General features: G+C 42.1%; 1 long non-coding RNA gene across 1 annotated transcript; it reads left to right on the top strand.

The window, feature by feature from the left end:
- Nucleotides 1–2,855: 2,855 nt before the first annotated feature.
- LOC135304154 (uncharacterized) lies at nt 2,856–5,243 on the top strand. The gene is made up of 3 exons (XR_010365600.1): nt 2,856–3,041; nt 3,161–3,319; nt 4,515–5,243. It is a non-coding gene; the product is annotated as an uncharacterized LOC135304154 (long non-coding RNA).
- The last annotated feature ends 17,658 nt before the right edge of the window (nt 5,244–22,901 follow it).

Here is a 22,901-nt window from a genome sequence, read left to right as displayed (position 1 = left end):
CCAGAAGCTGGCCTCACTGTGTAACAGGAGATTGCTTGTAAATTTAGAAAAGAAATTGCCAAGCTACTGAACTACCGTGGGAAACCTGCCAGGGTATCACCTTAAGGAAGGCAGTGCTGGCTACTGGGAGTGTGGTTGCTTCTCATTAAATGCACGAACAGCTTCTGGAATAAGACATTTCTCTGTAGTATTACTCTGGCAGCCTGGAATTAAGGAGTCAGAGGACAAGCCCTGCTCTCAGCTAGCAGGAACGTGACAGCCATTTTCTGGCCCCGCTTTCCCAGCTGCTGTTTGGAAAGGATCACCAGGCTTCCCCTTACAGTGAATGACTTTAAAAAGCAGGTCTTTTGTCCATAGATGTTTCCTGTGCAGTTTATGCACGACAGCAAATCAACCACAGAGACTGTATTAGTAAATATATTATGATGAGAGAAACTGTGAGAGTATTTTGCTCATCAGCCTTTGGGTCAAGACTGCTGACTGGTTTAAATGGCACAGATATGTTGATTTCTAAAGACTGCTACAAGTGGGAAAGCTCAGGTGACACTCGGACACCTCCATCCTGTTGATGACTATCCAGAATTCCAGAAAGACAAGGACTCGAGTCTGCTGTATAAACCACCAAGGACAACCACTCTTCCCAGTTGCTCCTAATTACAGTGGAGAAATTGCTTTGATTTCAAGGCTAGGAAGCTACATCTATTGCAAAATCAGAATGTGGCTGGCTGAGATTAGGGTGTGTAAATTTTCACATATAAACTTCGTTCCTTTGTGATAAATGTCATTTGATGAATGTCCTAATTTTTATTTTCTTTAAAGACTGAAGCAAAAATTGTAATTGCTCAGAAGTCGGGTTGCCAAAACATCTCTTTTGCTCTCTTCATCTTAAAAGCTGTATTGTATTTAAATATTTAATGTTGACAAACACTGAGAATCAGCTGCACAGAGCTACAGAATAAAATACCAAAAATGAAAGATACTTATTTGCACTTTTTCCACAAGGTGAAATGAGCACTTATAGCAGTGACTTCCCTGAGCAATTTTGAGTGGGATAAACTGCACTCTGAAAAGGCCTGTTTCTTTCTGAGTTCAGTAATGTTTTTCAGAAGAACTGAGACATTTATCTGTGATTGAAGTTGAATTCTTAAACCATTAGAGGACTGCCAATGCTGTATGCTTTATCTTTGCTCTTTGCAGGAGGACAAAGTTTTCTTCTCAGGGAAGAGCTATTTGTTTTATGGTATTTCAAATCCTTTCTAATAAATGATACAGATCCACATGACCAGGTTTGGAAGGATCTGCAGTCCAAATTCTTTGGAACTCCTGATTGTTCTCAAAAAACACTGCATTTTTATGCTTTATGGACTCTATAGATATTGATGGAAATATAATTTCTTCTGTTAGCTGTCAATGACTCAGTTTAGCTTTGTCCTCATCATCTGAAGCAGCACAGAAATAGCAAAAAAGAAGAGAAAGAATTCATTAAACAGACATAAATGCAAAGACAAAGTGTGACAAAGAGCTGGAAATTTGACAACTGAATGGTAGAGGCAGTTCCCAACAACTTTCACTTTCCACCCTTTTCCTTAACAACCTTTTTTTCCCCGTACAACCTTTGATCTAAAGCCCTGTGCAGGGTTACAGAAGAAGAAAGGATATTTGCTGACTGTCCTGCTGTCACCTTGAAGAGACAAGAGAGTCTCTACAAAATGCTCCAATTACTCTGACAGAGTCACAAGTGCACTGTGCTCACTCTTCGAGTCTAGACACTGCTCTTGAAAACTATCTGGAGAGACATCCATCAACAAGGCTGCAAACATTTGCATCTGCACAGGATAGCAGAGCCTGAATTTTATCACACACCACAGGATGGCTGGTTAAGCTTATTTAAGTGTGGGATGAAAAAACATATTAATTAGCTAAACCAAAAATGTTTAATGTTTTATATTTTATATGGATGACATGAATGTGACAGAGCAGCTGAGAGTTTTGGGGCTTAAGCAAATGCAGTGAGAAGCTTTCAAGACAATCTGCTCCAGAAGGTTTTCTGTGTTTGTGACACACTGGCCATTTTCCTTGTCTCTTGCTCTTTTCTTTATCACACGGGGATAAAGGCTGTTGTACAGTTGGAATTCTCTCTGCCAAGAGTCATAAAATGTTGCTTTCCTCTTTGTTTCAGGATTTCTTTCCCAGAGGTTCTTTCTACTTCTGTGTGAGCCTGAAAATGTTATGACATGTATTTGCCATTTATTTTGAGACCCAGAATGGGATATGGATACTAATTACCATGGCAACCTGTATACAATTTTACTAAAAGGAATGGATGTTGTGGGGAAGATGCTTGGGTGAAGAGTGCAATGTATGCAGTTTGTGGTACTAAAAGGTACAGGAAAAACATGACTTGAAACTGAACCTTCAAACTTGTCCTAGAATGAAAGAGAATTACCAGCCCTATGGGGAGCAGTCTGATGGACACCACTGTTCTCTGCTACTTTTTACATGTAGCCCTTCTCTTTGTGCTCACTTAGTGCCCTCCTTCATTGTGTTAACTTTAAACAGTTTTCTGACTTTTAACATCCCATCTCCACCCTTCCTTGTATTCAGTGGCACAGGATTTTCATTGGCACAGGTTTTTAGTGTGTTGCCACCATGCTAGGGAGGGCACTCCCAAGAACCCACAGAGGCAACGTGTTGCTTTCCTTCAAAACAGCAATGCATGAAAAAGCTTTGATAACAGACTGACAGACTGAGGCTGGTGCCACTTATGATGAGGCAACAAAGAAAGTTTATTTCATCAGCTGTATCTGCTGTTGTCTCTCATCTCACTGTTGAGCAGGAACAGCCTTTATGCACACTGCCTCTATCACATCACATCACAGCAGCAGTTAGCTTTTCTCCAGGACAAAGGTTTCCAAGAGGCCCGGCAAGGCAAACAAAAATTACATGTGACCTCTTTCTCCCAGCATCTCTGACTTTCTGCAATGCATCCTGCACCCACCAGCACACACAAGCCCTCAGATGTGCTGTAAGCACACAAAATTGTAAGAGCTCTGTGGTAGCTGCTGGCAAGCACCAGTGCTCCAAAGGCAGCCAAAGTCACAGCTTTCATTTCTCTTATGCTCATTGTCCACCCTGGAAAATGGTTCTGATGTTGTTACAGGTTTTACCGTGATGGCATAATCCCTTCAGCATCAGCATCAGAATGACCTGTACCTTCTACTCTTAATGAAGCACTGCCTACCCAAAACAGGTGAAAGTTTTCCACTAGTCCTGTCCCAGGACAAGGATGGCATCCTGTGGCTTGACATCCTTGTAGGCTGTAAGTGGTCCAAGTGTGGCTTTCCATGTGAGAGCTGCTGGGTAATCCAAATTCCTAGCTGTGGCAGGAAATGAGCCAGCAGGGATAGCTGACTCTGAAAAAGATGGGTTACTCCAAGACACTTCCCAGTGGGACTCTGAAGAGAGCCACTGTCTCTTGCTGAGAAGCAATCCTGCTTCATGAGAGGTGTATTTTGAGTCTAGTGGCTCTTGGCTATATGAAAATTTTGCTGTGAAGCAGAGAGGGTTGGAAAAGTACGCCACACCCTCAAAGTATTTTGCTAGTCTAGAAACATCATTAGATGTGAAATCACATTCTTAACTTATGCTGGCAGGTGATTAGGAGAGACACAGCATGAGGCTGCCAATTGCAATATGCGAGAGTTCATATGAATAACTTGGGTAGGTTTCATTTCTTTAACAACACATTGCAACCCATGGGTCATGTGTCTGCCAGACTCCAGCACCTGAATCTGCATCCCTGACATCTGAGCAGCCACTGGCTGACGTTTGACACTGCTCTACTGAGCTTACTAACTCTCACTACTTGTTCTGCTGAACTTTTTATGGCCACTCCATCCATTACAGCTACCCAAAGGGACAGGAAATCAATGCTGGTATCAAGCAAATGCAAATTCTGAGTCAGCCACATGGAGCAAAGGAATCATGGCTTCCAAATATGGCAGCAGGCACAACGTGGAAGCAGAGAATTGTGGTTAACTCAGCCCTGAATATTTCTGGGCATTTTACCCAACACAGCAGGAGTGTCTTCAGATGAATGAACTGGGCTCCTGACACTGTGTGTATAAATTTTCAAGTGGGTTTTTCTGTCTCATTTCTCCAGAGGAAACAAGGGCCATGATAGACAAACACACACACACACACACATACACACACACACACACATCCCCTCCAAAAAAAATAGCAATAGAAACACACATAGACAGAAGTCCCCAAGATCAGCCTGTTGATGTAAACCATAATAAAAAACATGCTCTGATTTGTGGAAGGTTCTCTGGAGACTTGCATGAAAAAAAAATATGCACACTTTCTGTCTTCTATTTTTAAACCTGAATTTTGAACGGATACTCAAGGTTACCTAAGCTGAGCTTTGACAGATGCAATGTTTAACTGATTGGAAAGAGAACAGCAGGGCGGGATGTGGCAGCAATAAAATACCAGCATTCTCTTGTCAGGCCTTCAGAATTGCTCAGCGGTTGTGGTTGGATGATGCACTTTGTGGACCAGACATCTGGTGGGAGAGTCCCTGCATTTAGGAGGATCTCTCAGATTATTGGTTTCTCCATGCTCCTCCTGGGATCAGGAAAGAAGATGTTGACAACCCGTGGATGCTTTGTGCAAACCCAGCATTTAATTCGTAATGCTCATGGTGAAGTGCCTCCACAGAGAGCAGAGAAACAATTTGGAAATGATACTTGGCAGCTCTGTTATCCCACCAGCCCCTTCCACTTCTCCCTTGAGTCTGGATTTTCCTGCTGCTGGGGTTACTGTCAAGGTACAAGGCATAAACTCAAACAATCCAATGATATCCCCATACAGCTGGTCTGCCTTTCTGGCCATGTTCAAAATTCAGAAGGCTGAAAACATGTTCTCAGAGTTGTAAAATCCTAATTTTATGGACAGTGCTAGCAAATCTCTTTTCAGGCTATTTTCTTAATCATCTGGACAATGTCTTTTTGCATCTTTAGTTCAAATGCCTGTGGAAAACTTGGGAGAAAATGGTATTTCTGCTAGAAGTGTCACTGATGTCACAAAATGCTTTACATCCACCACTGCCACCACAAGAAAAATCAGTGGTGAAATACAGATCCAAAACTGAACCTTCCAAAGTCCAAGCTAGCATACTGTCATGAAGAATCCTTTCCTCGGGACCAGTCTGATATTCTTTATAACTGTCATAAAAGTTTAAAAAAAAAAAGCGGGGAAATTCCATAAAGTTGGGTTTGTTTTTTTTTTTTTTTTTGGTTTTCAAACCTAGATCAAAAAGATTACTCTGTGATTACTCTGTGATTTAAACATATTGCATTTTTGCAGCCAGCAGCAAAAGCATTAAAATGAGAATATTTCTGTCCTGAATGTCTGTGAATTTACCATCTGCAGAGAGAAAAGGACTCAGTTGCCTTTACAGTTCACATACCAATGGCCTGCTTCTGCCTCAAACTAAATTCCACTGGATTTCCACCACTGTTCAGTGAGGCTAATACTGTTCCCTAAATATCTATCCAACATGTAAAAAAGACAGTCAAAAATTTACTCAGTACAAAAGCAAGTTGCCCCCTGCCCTACAGTGTTAAACATTTACTAGTACTATGTACTGAATTCTTGTTAAATCCAGAAACTGTGGATTTGGGACATTTGCCCTTACTATGAGGGATCACCATGATCTTTTTTCCACTTCAAGCCTTAGACAGTATGTAGAAGATCTTTGGTCCCTAAACTGAAAAATTTAATCGTTAACATTTTTAATCTCCTTCCAGCAGGTGGAGGTAGATGTGTGTTAGATTTTCCTTTGGGAAAACAAGTGAGACCTATAGCTCAGAAATAAATTTTATGTGCATCTAAACAACTGTTTGTAACACCTCCTACATCATCCCTTCATCTATCATTCCCTTTTGTTTACTTCTCAAAAGAAGAAGTTGAGAAAATGAAAAGGAAAACTATTTCTGCATTTGGAATGTGAAAATGTCTTGTCTCCCTTGAAACTTTGAAAATCCTGTGTGGATAAAATTAAAAACTCATTACGAACTTGAAAAAGCTCCTATTATTCTTTATTTGTTGTCTCTAACTCTCAGTTTTTTCCAGTGTCTCAATTTGAAGATGGAAAGTTAGCACTGTGCTGGAAAATGCCTTTTTCCAGAAACTTTCTGCCTTACAAACGAAGGCCAAATGTTTGAGTTAAGAGCCTGATTACATCTGGAAAGCCCATGTGAAGTTTTCTTTACAGGCTTCTTCCCTTCACCTCACCCTTTGCTGTAAACACTGATGAGAGGGAAGAGTTTCAGGAGACGTTCTCCAAGTGGGTTCCCTCAGACAGCCTTTTCTCAGGGCTTCACCAGGACATCGTTGGTGTCTGGGCACACACAAGAGAGGAGTCACAGACCTTGTGGGGAGCACACCAGGGGAGCTTTCTCTGAACAGAATTCACTGGATATGGAAGGGCCTCTCCACTAATGACTCAGATGTTCAACTCCAAACATTTCTATCCCATGTTGATCAGATAATGATCTTTAAAAAATTGTAGCTGCCATACAAATGGAGAGCGGAGGAAGTCGATGACACAGATTCCTGGAGGATTTGTGTTCCAACCTGAAGGAATCCCTGGCTTGTCAAAGGGATTAGGATGAGCATAACAAGACTCATCCACATCTTCTTATGGAAGTTATTTGGGTTCATTTGGGGCAATGAGGATTTTTCTCACTGGGTTTCTTTTGCAGCCCCCTTTTGATAAGGGCTTTCCCTGGAAAACCTCAGTTGTCAGGGTTAATGGCTTAAGCAGTGTTGATAAATTCTGTTTATGTTGGGTGAGGGGGTTCAGGTGGCCCAATCTAATGTAAGCTTTCTGTCAACTGTAAACAGCAGCTTTTTATGTCAAAGCTGTGTTTCTGTCTTTTGACAAAGCATTAACAGACCTAGGAAAGAAAGAACCCAGGGAGAGGACAGTAGGAAGAGAGGTTTAATAGGTCTTTTCCACTACAAGTGATGATAAGTTGAAAAAGGAGTCTGTTTTCTCTGCCCAGGTACCAGAGAGAGTTCACATTCACCATATTCTGGCTCCTGTTCTCTTCTACCCCAGGAGCTGGAGAGAAATTTGTGGTGGTGTCTCTGCCAGCTGGGAGGAAAAGTCTTCTGTCACTGCTTAGACCTCCCCAGTCTTATGGTGAGCTAGGGGAGGTTCTGCCTTTGACCACAGCCTTTTCCTGAGGCACTCATTTAGAAATGGCTTGGCTGAAATGGGTCCTGCCTGAGAAAATATTTCCTGTATGGATTCACAGGCGGCTTCCCATGTGTTGTCTGTAAGGAGAGCTATTCCTAGTCTGACAGCTCTGTGAAGACAATCTGACTAAATTAAGACTTTCTCTATGCCTGTGGTCTGGCATTAGGACATGACACCTTGGATGGTATCTTCATTATCTGGTCCCACCCAAAAACGAGACAGATCCAAGACTCTTTCGCTTACAGGGAGGAGGATTGGCCACTGGCCCAAGCTAAGAGCAGAGTCAATGTGGAGCTGTACATCGTGTGATGCAGGAACACCAGCTTTCCTCTCACATTCCCAACCTTGGCGACTGGCTGTGCAGAGAGGGAGAATGCTACAAGGCACACACTTTGCCCCAGGAGCTGAGATGAAATTGGTCCATAGGCCAAAATATTTTTCTGCACACGGATCAACATTCAGTTAGGAAAGGCATTGCAAGCCTAAGGGTCCTCCTAGGAACAGGAGAGGAAGGCCACTGTGGGAGATGAGATTAATTCTATCCAGAACAAATTAGAGGGGGTAGGATGAGGAAAGTTAACTTACTGAAATTTGTGTCCTATAAAAAGATAATCCATACTCCAAAAAGCTTGTGATGAAAAGCCAGGATGTCAGCAACATAATTTACTCTTTTACCACAGCCACCAGCAGAGATAAGCACAGTCTTATGCTTATTCTGTTTAAATGTCATAATATGTAAATAACTTGGATTGGATGTGGCAAAGTAAAAAAATACTTGGGTCTGCTCCAGACTTCCTTTTGTGCTGTAGCAAAAACCTCAGGACGGAAATGGGAATTGTGCAGTGTGTGACAGTGTTCATTTACAGGATGCAGGTACCAGAATTAGAGAAAAATCATAGACAGAAGGGTTTTACTGAGCTCACACATCACAGTCTCACTGAATGTGGAGCAATATTGCTTCCCAGGGAGGTCTTACCTACCCCTGCTCTACCAAAAGTTCCCAAGCCAAGACTACCCTTGCATGTCTTTCTCTTTGCTGGGATCTTTTCTATTACCTTCAGGATAAGATGGAACTTATCTTTATAACAATTTATTAAGGTTGTTGACTGATGCACTGGCAGGAGAACAATCTGGCGGAGCAGTGAGTCTGCTGAGAACGACCAGTGGGAGGCCTGGGTGAGACAGCAATGGACTGTAATCAGCCTTGCACCATCTGATTTTGCTTCTCTTACGCTGACAGATTCTTGGCTCAGACCCAGTAACTCACAGAGGGTAAAGGATGGCAGCTAATATTTTGGCATGGGAATTAGCAGAGCATTACAGGATGTCAGAGAACCATCATCTCAGAGGGCCACAAGGTGGTAAAAATGTGGCTTACAGGGTTAAACCATGTTAGAATGAACTTGCTCTGCCAGTCCAAAACAGCTGAAAAGTCTGTTATCTCCATTTATTAGTTTAATCCTTTAATCTACCTTGCTGTCCAATTAGATTAATGAAACAAGAATCCCATTTACAGCTTGACCTGTATTATCACACTTATAACATGGGAAAAAATGTACTTATGAAAGGGGTGTGGAAGTTCCTGGGTGAGGACTGCCACAGGGTTTATTTTGTGAGGGCTGATTATCTCATTAGTGACCTGAAGAGCATAGGAGGGCTCGTGGGACTAACCCACCATCACAAGTCAAGGTGATGTTCTTGCTATGATGTTGTCTAACAAAAATTTTAAAAGTTCAAAGGAGAATTTATTGCTTTGCGCAAGCGCTCCTGAAGTCATGCATTTTTTTTTTTAAATATATAATGGTTGGGACTAAACTGCTTTATATATTAAGAAATGGATCTGCTTGCAAGCAGGATCTGTGATAACTATTTAATGGAAACCAGCAAAATGCTTTGCTGGTGTGTCTGTAGTACTTCCCTTAAATTGCTAGAGGTGTTCAGATGAGTTTCCCTGACAAGCACTGACACTCTTTTTCTCTTTTCTTGGGCCAGATTCTGGTTCCACAAATTGCTCTCCAGAGCATTTTGACTTCAATAGTTCTCTCTATACTGAGACTGCTTATGGGGAAGGGCCAATGCTGAACCATCCTTGACACCAGGGACTTTTGGACATCAACAGGATTGAAAAAGCAACTATCACCAGAGAAAGACTTTTCTGAAAGGATTCCCATGCTCCATTTGGTACAGTGCCTGAGGTGTTTTTGCCTATCTCATCGTCCAATTAAAATTTGCTCTGTGCTAAAACACACTAGATAGGGAAGCAAAGGTAGTTAAGGCACTCATGAGGATATGGGAGAGCTTTGTTTAATTCTTTGCTCTAAGACTGATTCCCTGCATGACCCTGAGGCTGTCCCTCAACCCTGTGGTGTTTCATTTGTAAAATGGGCAGGGTATCACAGGGTTCCTCCACAGGAATGCAGCAAGGAGAAAGTGTTAGACACTAGGTTGTCTCTACTGTCCTGGTACAGATAAGATACCATGGAAGCCAGAAGAGTTTATAATCAATGGAAACAAAGCTCTGGGAATTCTCTGTGTTTCTTTACTTCCCTTTGAGCATTATCTGCATTAATGGGTGAAGGCACATGAAAGGTGCACTATTTTTTACCACTCCCTCAACTCTTGCCACTTGTTCTTTGGCCGTGAAGTCTTACTACTATATATGAAATACTACATGTTAAATCTACTCTGAACCACATTTTTTTAGTCACTCTGTACCCTGTGATCTCTGAACTAACATCTGTCAGGACTGCTGCTTTGGTCAAAGCCACAGGAGCATGAGGTAACACACAGCTTTCTCATTCTGAAAACCTGGTATGGGAATGACATGAGCTCACCCACCACTTTTTCACTGAGTAAACAGCCTGCAAATGGAATTTAAAAAAAAAATTTAAAAAAAAATAAAAGTGCTTATGGTTGCAAAGGATCCTGGAAAAAGCTTTAAAAAAGCCATAGTGGTGAACTGTTTCTAGCCAAATTTTTGGCAGTTCCATTATTTGACGATAAACCTTGCCCCTGCAGACTTCAGTATTCTGAAACAAGTATTTTGTGGCCCAGGAAATTTCTCACAGAGGCTGATTAGATGACCCTTAGCCTATAAAATCAGATAATAATTTAGACTCGATGGCACCTTTGGTGGTTTCTGTTTCAATTCACACCACAAGGCTTTGATGGCTTCCACCAGAACTTGTCTGGAGGAAAAGGAAAGATAATATGATGGAGATAGCTCTGGAAACTATAAATAGCAACATCTTTGATGATTAGAATGGTTTTATTGCTTTTCCTGTTAGGGAAATTACTAAGGGTGTCTTCATAAGACATCAGAATCCAGTGGGTTGGAAACAAGGTATTAACAGTCTTGGCTCTGTTTTAAACATACATTCTTTTGCTATATAGGACTGAATAGAACAATTGTTCTTTTTGAATTACCTAATGAAAAACTATCATCCTCTTCAACAGTAGTAACACAGATCTGTGTTCACTGGATAAGAAACTTTAGAGAAGTCAGGAATCCTGATTCCAGCTCTGATCCTGGCTTGCTCTGTCACCTCAGACAATTTACTTGTCCTCTTTTTCCTCTCATCTGCAGGATGTCCTTTGAAATGTTCTGATGACGATCTCCATGAGTGAACTTTGAAAATAAAAATTACTATAATAATTGAGGGTCTTGCTTGAATGGCTGAATGCTTGATTTAAAAAAACCAGGAAAACATAACATTTTATTTAAACAAATCTGGTGAAAGCTGCCAGAGAAGCAGCATTTTTAGTTTTTAGGAGGTATTTACCTGAATTCTACTTGATGGTAGGTATTTGAGGGCAGGCTCTGCTCTTTGGAGGAAGCTGGACAGAATATTAACTGGCTTAAGTTCTGTCTTGAAGCTAATTCCACACATGGGAGTGGCATGATCTGTTGTTAGGCCTGAGTGGGCACAGAAATCCTGAGCAAAGGAATGGGAGAGCTCCTCTGCCCCATGTAAATGAAGTCTTAGCACTGTCTTTCAGTCCAGGTAGAGGACATTGCTGCAGAGGGACTGCACAGCCAGGTCTAGAACATGCCCATTTCTAGAACAGAAACCAGTCACTTCCAAATGGTGGAAGAACAAAGAAGAAAGACCATAATTGGATCTCACTGTTTGTGGTTTTATTTTCTCCCCTCCCTTTGCTTTCTAATGAGAGTCAGCAATTTGGAGAGTTTGTGGCCACAGTGTTCACTGGAGGAGCTTTCATTTCATGGTTACCCACTTGTGCTCATTGCCAACTTTACAGCTAATTGAAACAAAACTGAGCTTGTAGATTAAATGGCAACCCCTGGGATTTGTTTCTGCAATTACCAGCACTCCTCCTAGACAGATTCTAATTCAATACCAAGCTCTTAGACCTACATGCAGAAAACACTGGGAAAAATCCCAGTGCCTGGATGACATCAGAGTTAACTCTGTCCAGTCCAATTCAGCTCCTGCAGTCTATGACAACCGTAGGTGAAATCATGGCCTATTCAAATCTGGGAAATCTGCCACCAGCTTTGTATAGTTAGATGAAGGCTAGGATTTCACCTTGGAAGACTGTAGGAACTCTTTTTTCTTGACAGCACCACATTTCCAGCTTCACAGCTTGCCTTGCAATGGCTGAAGTTTTACAGAGTGTGTTTTCCCTCAGTGTGGTCAAAGCTATTCATGCATTTCATAAAAACACATGCTCAGGTTTGGAGTGCAACCTTTTGCAAGCCCCTTGCAGATACCCTGTACCCAGACTAAATTCCCTGGATGGGAAAAATGGGGCTACAAAAAGCAGCATTTGAAAAAAAGCTTTTTGAAAGCAGTTTCCAGGGGTTAAAAAGTAACCAGTCACCTCTAAACTATTTTCACCAACAGATATTCAATCTGAAAAGCATTTGCAGACTGGGGGATGGACACGTGGTTAAGCAGATTCACAATGTGATACCAGACAAACAAAAAGTTGGCTTTTGCTGTATCTTCTCATTGGCAGAGCGCTGGAGAGAATGCACACTGACTAGCAAGGACTTCTACTACCATATCTGTTTCCATGGTGTAAAGCAAAATTTATCTGCCAACTCACTGACAAACTTTCTCCACTTCTAATTCAATTGAACTTGCTTTCATTCCAGACAATGCAGCTGGAGAGTTAACATGATAGAGCAGAAACCAGCCATATCAGGTTCTGGATCACCTCTTCTTGCCCTCTTTCAGCTCACCAGTAAGAATTCAAGCATGGAACAAATGCTAAACTTCTCTAAGTGATGCTACAAGCCAAACAACCCTTGGCTTAGCGCTGGGAAACTGGCAGTTTTCACCCTGAACAGCCAAGGATATAGTAAAACTAAAATAGGAGATATGGGAGAAATTGGCTGGAGAACTTTTGTGTGAAAATGCTTGAGGGTAGAAAAGAAAACAGATATGCTCAGCCCTACCAAACTCGAGGGACAATTGTGTGAGCAGTGAGGGATAGGCAGTACCTTGCGAATTCCAAGAGGTATTTGATGCCAGCTAGAATAAGCTGGAAGTGTGTACAGAGCAGAAGAGGGGAGAGAGGTTTTTATACCCTCACAGAGGTTGTAAAACTCTGGAGCTCTCTGCCATGTGTAGGCCCTTTACATGGGCTCAAAAGTTCGCTAGACAAAGGCATAGAAGAAAAATCAATAAATCAGTTGCAGAGGTACCGAAACACAACAGATACTACTTCTGGTTCAATGCCTCTGAATGACAATTTTTCAGAGGCTGTGAGAGAACACCTTGGGGAACTATGGATATTATCTGGACATCTGCCACAAACTACCAGTGCAGACATCACCTTTAAAAAACTGGGTATAAGAAGATAAGAACTGTCTGGATCCATCTGTGCTCAAAACCAGACACTCATGCTTCAGGAAGGGAGCATATGAAAGAAAGAGAGGTCTGCTTCTCTGAGCAAGTGCCCCCTACACTCAGGGTCTCAAAACCTCCTTTGTAAGGACACTCTGAGATGGAGACTTACAGGTGTCTTCCTTGACAGCTTTTAAAAGTGATTGAACAGCTCTAATGGGAAGGAAATGCACCTATGATTTCACTCATTACATGAGTTGAGCTGCCTGAGCATTTCTGCCTTCCTGTCTATCTGCTGTTTTAAGATTATCTGACACAATGAAGTGCAATGATGATGGTGAGCTCAGTGATCCCACATTTCTCCACATCTAGTGGAAATAGGTAAAAGGGAATAAAATCTTATTAGCTCTCCCAGGGAGAGAAATTGTGCTCAGCCTAAGCCCTATTATACATCAGAGAACTCACACAGGGCAGTGTGTATTGGAAAGGTGGCAGTATCTGTTCTGCCCTCACAGGGTAATTAGTTTTGTTGTCAAGTTGGCTGCTGAGATCTGATACCTTTGCCCAATTTGATCCACTGTGGGCTTTCCACATCTTTACTCCAAAGCCCTGTTTATGAAGAAAAAACAATGAATGCCATGCAAATATCACATTTTATGAGCAAGATAATTTCTCTAAGAAGGGCTTTTTTTTTTTCCCCTTTTTTTGGCAGGCTTTCAGTTCATGGCCTGGGTCTCCATGCCCCCAATTGCCCCCCCCGCCCCCCCCCCCGCCACAGTACAGAAATGGACACTGAAAATTTCTGTCTGAAGCCAGCCTTGGCAAAGAAGCCAACAAGAAGAGAAACAGCCTGTGCTCTAATAAGTAAAATATTTATGTCTTGCTTTGGCTAACATACCCTCTTTCAATAAAATATTTTTCCCAGGAGGAGTTCTATGAAAGGGAGGGGGTTCCTTTATTATGTCCTCAAATAATTCTTTTCTGCTCCCCTTCAAAAGCCTCAAAATCAAAGGACACTGTGCTCTGAAGCTTTTTGTTGCCATTCTTGACTTTGTTATCATTAGTTATTACAACCATTATATTGATTTCCATTACGAGCTCTCAGGAGGCCCTGGCTAATCAGCACCCCATTCCAGGAAAGGCTCTGACAAGTCTCTCACAGCATATGCATACACAAAGCTTGTAGTCTACAAAGACCAGCTAAACAGACTGTTAACACATTCCCATGCCAGGGAACTGCAACATGGAAAATGCCAGCAGCTCAGCAACAGCTCCTGCAGAGCCCAGGACAGAGAGGGAACAAAGATCTCCACTGGCACTGGTCATTCTTGCTGTGTCTCAGGTCACCATTCTGACACAAGGAGATCCTCAAGACTCCACTCACAGGAGAGCCATCCATGGTGTCCCACACTTAGCTCATGGCTCACCTCACAGCCAAACACTGCTCCAGCTTTACAGCTCCCTCAGCAATTTGTGTGATTTAGGGCAGGTCCCAGCTCAGGTGGAGGGTCCCTGGCCTGACCAATTTCTGGTCACATCATCTCCAGCACTCTGCAGCGCAGGTAACAAAATCACTCATGGCAACTGCTCTCTCTTGCTAGTGTTATATTACAGATGCTTTTGGCCTATCCCAGTTACTTGTATCATCTCTCTTATTCAAGGCAGGAGACAGAACTGTACCCATCCAGCTGAGAAGGATGACCCTCAGTTTTGATGGAGGAAGATTTCACCTCAGAAAGCTACATGCAGACAGTAAAATTTCAATTCTTAGAAAGATGTGTCTATCCAATTAGAAACAAAGCTGGGTTGTCACTAACCACAAGACACATCCTGGTCCATCTGAAGTTCCTGCCCTCAGTTTTGCTGGCAAGGGTTTAATGTGAAGGCAGGGAGCAGACACCTCTGTAGTTGTGGAGATCCCTTGCCCTCAGAATGCTTTTTGCTCACTGCTTACCTGCATTTCAGACCAACCTCACATGCACTTACAAGTCATTCTTTGCCATGTATCTCTGGGACACAAGGCTTTGTTTATATGCTTGCAATACCTTTGTGTCAATGCAGGAAGCTGTGTCCTTGGAGAGAAAACTCATTTTCTTTACTTGCCTTGCCTTCTTTACAAAGCTCCTCTCCCTTTACCCTTGAGTTGCCAAGGTTGCCAGGAGGCACAGCTGGGATTTGAACTGGCCCTTCTTAGATCCTCAAAAGTATGTACCTGTCACAGCTACTAGGAATGCCTCAAGTTTGAAAAAGGTTTCAGTGGTGACTCTCTTTATTATATTCCAGGGAACCCAACTCGGTCATAAATCCCTAGTAACCTGCCTGCATCATGTTTTTGTGATGGAAACCTATCTACCAGCTCTCAGATGGTGGAAAACTGCAGATGTCACTTCTTTTTGAACTAATGATCTCAAAGCAAAGTGCTCTGCTTATGACTCTGCAGACTCACTCGGCCTCTCCTTCTCAGTTACCACCCTCCCAGAAACTGTGGTTTGGTGGGGAGAAGGAGAAGAAACAAAAAAACCCCAACCCTAGACTGTTACCTCTAAAGGAAACACAAGGGGAAAAGTCCCATAGAAACCAATAGCAAAAACACACACAACCTGGAAGGAGGAGAGAAAAGAAAACCCTATTTGGGATTTTAAAAGAAAAGTTGAGCATGCACACACAATACTCTTTGGCAAAGGAGCCCAAGCTGGAAAATGTTGCAGCTCCAACATGCTGTGCTCAGAGAAGGTGTTAATGGTCCAGCCATCCTGTATTATTACACACAAACAGGAGAGGCCCTGCAGAACTGTAGGGGTCTTTTAAGATCCCTGCCCAGATGGAAAGAGCAGAGAGAGTTATGTAGGATTAACACAGGAGGAGGAGAGGAAGGAAAGAGGTGAAGGAAAGGTAATGTCCCAACACTACAGCTCTGAGCTATCAAGGCAGCTCTGCTGTCTCACACATTGAAATGGGGATCCTGTGGCTGCCCCCCTTCCACACCTCAGCCTCTGCACTCACTGCAGGATGCTGGAGATTCCCTCCTCTCTGGGACTGCACTAATGACCAGCTGCATTTAGGGTCACCAGTCCCAAACTCCTTTCAACTTGCAGCAGGAGGCAGAGGCTTCAGGCACTTTGTCTGCTTGGGAGGAAACACCCAAGATGTGTTTGCAGCTGATGTCTGTAGCTGTGGTCTCTTCTTAACAGCATCACAGATACTGATGGCTCTTGTGCTTGAGGAAAGAAATACCAGAAAGGCTGTGACACTGGCCTATGTGTGTTTGCTTCATGAGAGCTGATGAAATCTTCACCCAAGTGTCAACCTTCCTGGCCCTACAACCACACACCAAAATCTTCACATGACTATGAGCTCCCAGGCACAAAGCTCTGGGTGAAAGCCAGGAGTGTGTGTGCTTGTGGTCTGGGAATTTACATGCAGCATGGAAGGGGTGGGGTCTTTCCCAAAACCTGCCACAAACACAATGGGATACCCGAGGGCTGCTTTGTTTGACCAGGGATGCTGCAACAAAATTTCATATCCAGAAAAAAAATTGGTCATATCCAAGCAGAAGCTAAAGCTTTGCAAGAATCAGTACTGAGGGGAGAGCCATTATTAGACTGCACAGGACCACAGGGGGAGGCTGATTCTTCAATGTACAAATGTTTTAATAAATACTGAAATTTTCTAAATCAGGCATAAATTAGATGGACTTAAGTGCAGGAGACAACCAAGTTCTACAAGCTAACCTCTCGAAGAGCCAATTGTAACAGTATTGAACACTCATGAATCTCTTCTGCAACAATAACCAGCTGCTATGAGAGGTGAGTAATGTCCAGAAGAAAATGCTGCTGAAAATTCAAACAATAAACTGAATTTCTGGAGGCGCCAGTACTGGCTTTCCCATTTGTAGACATGATTCACCGTCATCATCTTTATAAGAATTCTTCTCAGAAATGTTTGGAGACTATTTTTGACTGGTCTGTGGAGGGACAAGTCCAGAGTTATAACCAGCTGCACACTGCTAGGCAAAGTGCTGGACTGTTGAACTCATGTACAATTTTCCTGTGGATTAGATCACATTCCTGATGTAGGAAAAACTATTAGAGCCTCCATTCTGTTTTTACTTCTGAGAGCTTAACACACATGTTACTGACTTCAACCAAGTGATTTCCAACATATACCTGTGAGAATGCAGGATCAAACCACAATGTGTTATGTTTCAAAATATTTTTTCACAATAAGTTGATTTAGTGAACTCACTTTTCACCCCTAGAGAGCTGACTGTAATGAGATCACACAGAGAAAGGATATGGAGTTTCACACTAATCTCCAGGAGACAACATGCCATATCCAAAAATCCTCTCTCAAATCAGTAGTACTTCCAGTTGTGGAGAAATACCATCTGTGGAGATAACTTGAAGGAAGCAGAGAGGTCAGAATTTCAACTGTCGTGTGAAGATTTGGAGTGTACATATCAGGGATATTGTGAGGATGTGTTTGCTCCCAGCTTATGAAATTCTTCAGTCTATGCTTTACCTAAAGCTTCACTCTCTTGTCAATACCTGTGACATTTTTTATATTGTAAGTTTTTTTTTTTTCCTTTTTTTTTTCTCTACTTGCACTTAAAAAATACAAAATTCTTTCAAATCATTAGGAAAAAAAGTCTTTACTGTGAGAGTGGTGAGACACTGACACAGGTTGTCCAGAGATGCCCCATCTCAGGAAGTGCACAAGGCCAAGGATGGGACTCTGAGGAACCCAGTCCAGTGGAAGGTGTCCCTGCCCATGGCAGTGAAGTTGGAACAAGATGGTCTTTAAGGCTCCTATGGTTTTCTAATAGGGGTAACCAAAATCTACCATGACAGCAGAACAACATTTGATATCTTACTGTGGATAAACCTGCTGTGAGTTTTCCTTTAGCAGCATGACAGGTTGAATTCAGCATTAGCTAGATGAGATCTGAACTCTATTGCTACAAGGAAATGAGAATCGAAAAAGAGACTCTACTCTCATAAAATCACATTGCACTAATCCCAGTCCAACATTCAAACTAACAAATCTGTGAGGGGAAATGTTTGTCCCTGCCCTCTGCATCACTCCAAGATATAACTGGTGTGTTTAATCCTTCATTTTCAATGCAAACATTTCAAATTCTAGGGGCAAATTCCTGGTGTTTGTCTGTTTTAATTAAATTACATGCTTTACTTTTTTAATTAAATAGCCTAAAAGGAAATAAACTGCAAGAAATACTCTAACAAATTATTTAGAAGAATTTCATATGTATCTAAGAAAAGAGCCAAATATAAATTGACAGCTTAGTGCAAGAGAACTTCAATCTGGGTTTTATTGCAATAACAAAAGTACGTATTTAAAAGCCTTCACACAGAGCATCTATTCAGAAACAAGCCTGAAGACAGTCAGGGAATTAAAAAGAGGATAGTGTTTTGAATTAATCTAGAACATTTTTGTGGATTAGTTTACAAGCACAGAATGCCTCAGGGGCCTAGGGAGAGAGCAGAGCACTGAAGTCAGAGGGATCTGTCTTTTTCCTGTTGCTGGTGATTAGTTCATATCTCTTTGACACCATGTTTACAAGCCCCTAATTGCCTCATTAATACCTCATTATTACTTAGAAAGTGAAGAAGCTTTTAGCTTTGAAGATGCTTTGCTGTTCTTGAAGGCAAATATATGGTGAATTTTGAATGTGTTGGTACTAATTAAAGTTGAAGTCTGTTTCCTGTTGCTTGTGGGTGGGTGTTAATGGCTTCAAAGAAAAAATTAGGCTTCAATTTATATTACTCGCCCCTTAACTTACACACACAGGAGTAAGTGCAAGTAAGAAGCCCACTTCTGCAAAATGGATTTACGAAGGAACACAGACCCACAGGTCTATTTTCTTTCATGCTTTTTCAGTGTGAACCTCACCCTGTGAAGGCTCACTCACTATTAGACTGTCTGGAACAGAATGAGGTTGGCCAGTTCAATCCACACAGATCCAGCACATACATTCCCACGCTGCCACACATGGACATGGTCCCACATTCTCCTTCTGCACCAGAACCTGAAAGCAAAACTGAGTCATCACCATGTAAAATTGCCTTGGGTCTATCTGTCTCCTGCTCTGCGTGGGCATTGTTTCCAGGTCACCCTGGAAAAGTTTGGTTCAAAGCAAAACTAAAATCAGGCACAAGATATTGTGATTTTTTCACTTCCAACCACATGTACATATTTTATAAATAGATATGGATACATTAATAAAAAAATACATGTGCATGTATACCTAACAACACATGGCATCTCACTGCATGCAGTAAGCACATTCTTCCTGAAATGTGTCTGAGGCTGAGACCTTTGGAAAGGGATCCAGTTTTTAAACTACTCTGCACAACTGTTTCGATACAGCAATTGCAAATAAGCCAGTGACCGCAATTATGGTTACTGGAGTATCATATAAGTGAATAAATGAGATGTTTAGAACCTCATTTGGGCTGTAGAGATGCACTGTCTGATAATGTTTCAAGGAATTTTCTTCCAGACAGAAGACAGACAAAGCAGACATTAACCACAACAAAATCAATTCCATGGGAATTTTTTTAAAAGAAATGTGCTTTCTTTACTTTAACTTGCTTTCAGGGGATGTAGTGAACGGAGAAGGGGGTAAAGCAGAAGGAAAAGATGCCCATTTTTGGTAAAAGCATCCAGTTTCTTAATAAGAATTTTGGATGAGAAAAACAGTGAAAAAGTGTCTTTGCTGAAAGCGAATGGAAAACCCTACAGACTGGAATATTTGGGTACAAAAATAAAATGTTTTCCATACAAATTAAATTCCCAAAGAGGCATTTTTCACCAGCATTGTTTTTCAGTGGTAGGGGCTGGGGGTGGGTGCAGAACTAAAGCAAGTCTAGAAGGCTGAACATTCCTTGATGAAGGAGTCAGGATTTGGCTGAGAGTCCCCCAGACTCAGGGTTTAGCTCAGGCTGCTCAGAGTCACCGGTGATTAACAGGCTTTGTTGTCACAGGCCCAGGACAGCAAGTCTTGGCTTACCATGAGCACTCCTAAGGCAGAGCTCAGAACAACTCAGCCTTTCACGTTCCTCTCATACCTCGCATCTCCTCTAACAGGAGGTAAATTGATAAAATCCTGACTTCATTTTATTTCTGCATTAAAAATGTCAATAACATTAAATTACACACGTAGCTTGACATCACCTCTTTACAAACATGACTGTAAAGAATACACATAAGAAACAAAATTTACCTAAAATCTTTGGACAGAAACCCAGTCTAAAATACGGGTAAGGAAGGAACCCGCTCCTCCTGTGTTATATTTACAGTATCTTTGATTTATATCAAACATTTTTAAAAAGTATTAAAACAAAAATAATTAAGGCAAGCCAAATCCTTTCCTTGCCAGCACGCAAAGCTCGTCCGACTGGACATATTGAGGCTATCAATCGGTGGTGTGTATTTATAACCCAGTGCTCAGACAACTTGGAACGACAAATGCAAACAGCCACAAAGAAGTTACTTTGTTCGCTTGGCACAAACAAATCCCCGAGATGAAAAGCAGCCTGGCGTTTATTTTGGGCCAAGCTTCCTCATCTGACGATCCACAACGTGGCACGGAAAGGGCAGTGTTACCAAAGGACACGAAGCACATGGAGATGCATCATTAGAGCAAACACAGGCCAGGGTGCCAGATTTTGTTATTCTTGCTTCTTCCTTCCCGGAATGGATGTCACTTTCCCTCCGTTCTTCTCCTCAAAGCACACTGGTTTGGAGCTTGGTTGTTTGTTGTTTGTTTTTTATTTTTTTAGGACCAGGCTTGTCGGCACAGCCTGAAAAGCTCTTAGAGCTATAATTTAAAACGGAATTGTGTTGATTGAAAACACGGCAAGCATCTGACTGCAGACATGTCTGAAGACTTCCACATGCGTAGTCAAATGAGGACTGGTGAAGGCATGGTGGGATTTGCCAGCAATATTAAAGCAAGCTCTGCAGGCACATGATCCCCAACCGTGCCCTAGCAGGCAGCCCGGGAAATGCCCATCTAGAGATGCAGTGGATTCCCTTAACTACTGAGCCACAAAGACCTGAGCTGTCCAAGCAAGCAAGACACTGTGATGGTCAGTCATTCTTGGGAGGCTTCTCAGAACAGAGAGTTCAAATCCAAAACTAGAGGAAGAAACTTCAGTGGGGTCCAGCCTGGTTTGATACCGATACCTCATTTATTCTCCAACATGACCAAGTCACAAGAGAAGCAACAGAGGAGAACAGAAAGAGCAAAATAACTCCAACAGAGTGTTTAGCCAGTGAACACAGAGCTTCCTGGGAGGAGAGCACAGTGCCTTGTGTGGGAAGCTGACTGAGAGAACAGCAGCAAGGAAACAGGTACCAACAGATAATGAACAGAGGCTGCAGGAGATCAGGAACAGTTCAGTTTTAGGAATGATGGTGCTGTTCCAGTTCAAAGGGAGTATCTTGCCATCTGCTGTGGCTCCTTCAGGGGAAGATCTGGTCAGGCTTCTAGTCCTTATCTCCATGGGCAGACATGGACACTGAGCCTTGAGTCACATTGTCCCATGCATGGATAATGGAAGCTCCGCTGTTTGATCCTACAATGCCTTCAGTCTTCTCATACCTTCATCCTCTTAAGATAAGTCATGGAGCTAAAAGCATGAGAAAGTCTTAATAAAGTTTTAAACTTCTGACAACACTCAGGCTTTAAAAGGAGGGTCATAGGTGATTTGGGAGACTTTTCTCTCATTTCACTTAAGAAAAGGACTTCTCACAGCTCTTTAAACACCAGAATAGAGATACATATATTTTTCAGTGTATGGATTCAAATCCTTGTTTCTTTGGCAAAAGGCCATATAAATTCTCATGGATTTGTTATTGCCTGCTATAAATTTACTACTCAGAAAGAATAATATTTCATTTGTTTTATCGTCGGTGCCTCTAAATAAGGTGAAAATAGATTTAAGTCTTTCATTGACCATCTTGATGAGGGCAGAGAAGGAACATAAAAAGAAGCCAAAAGGGCACTTAAAGAATTGATATAAGGCTCCATCAGCTATAATTCAGTTGATAAACTCAGATCTCCTTTGCAATGAATTACAATGCCAAGAAATTTGTTCTGTAAATTCTGTCCAGAACTTGGCAACACCATTTCTAAAAAAAGAAAACAAACTGCCTGGGGACTAGAGCAATACTTTTCATCTGAATAAGCAGAGTTTGATCTTACTCGTGTTGGCCTTTAGGTGTTTTCTAAAAAGAGGAATAGGGCCTGTAGACACAGTACAGCCATACAGAGTAACATCCCAGACCATCAGAAGACTTCAAACATCCACATTCTTGTTCTTCAGCACAACCCTTTATACCCTTATTGTACATGCATTGCACCTGTGTGCCCTCTGTACCCTTCTGGGCTTGGTCAGTACATCTGGGCACTCCAGGTAATGTCTCATTACCTTCAGTACTGTTCACCTGACCTACACAGCTATAACCCATTAGGGATGAGGCTGAGCCCCACTCGCAATTACCACAAACTGTGAACCTCCACAGGACCTCAAACTCTTCAGTTTGCAGATTTGTGGGTATATGTACAGCTTCACAAAGTCAAATCCATCAAGCTAAAGCCATTTGCTTGGCAGTTCTACTTATTCCATGACTCTTTATTATCTTCAGAGTGACCTCATTCAGAGGGGACACTGCAGGGATCTTACCTCCCTGTATCAGCCCCCAAATGAGGTAGGCTTGGGATTCAGAGAGCAGGACCTGGACTTCAGCAGTGGCAGAGATCCAAGTGTGCAGAAAAGTGTGCTTGG

Source organism: Passer domesticus, chromosome 7, assembly GCF_036417665.1.
Source record: "Passer domesticus isolate bPasDom1 chromosome 7, bPasDom1.hap1, whole genome shotgun sequence".
NCBI classification, from domain to species: domain Eukaryota; kingdom Metazoa; phylum Chordata; class Aves; order Passeriformes; family Passeridae; genus Passer; species Passer domesticus.
The sequence above is the reverse complement of the archived record's forward strand: the minus strand, read 5'-3'. Positions and strand labels throughout refer to the sequence as shown.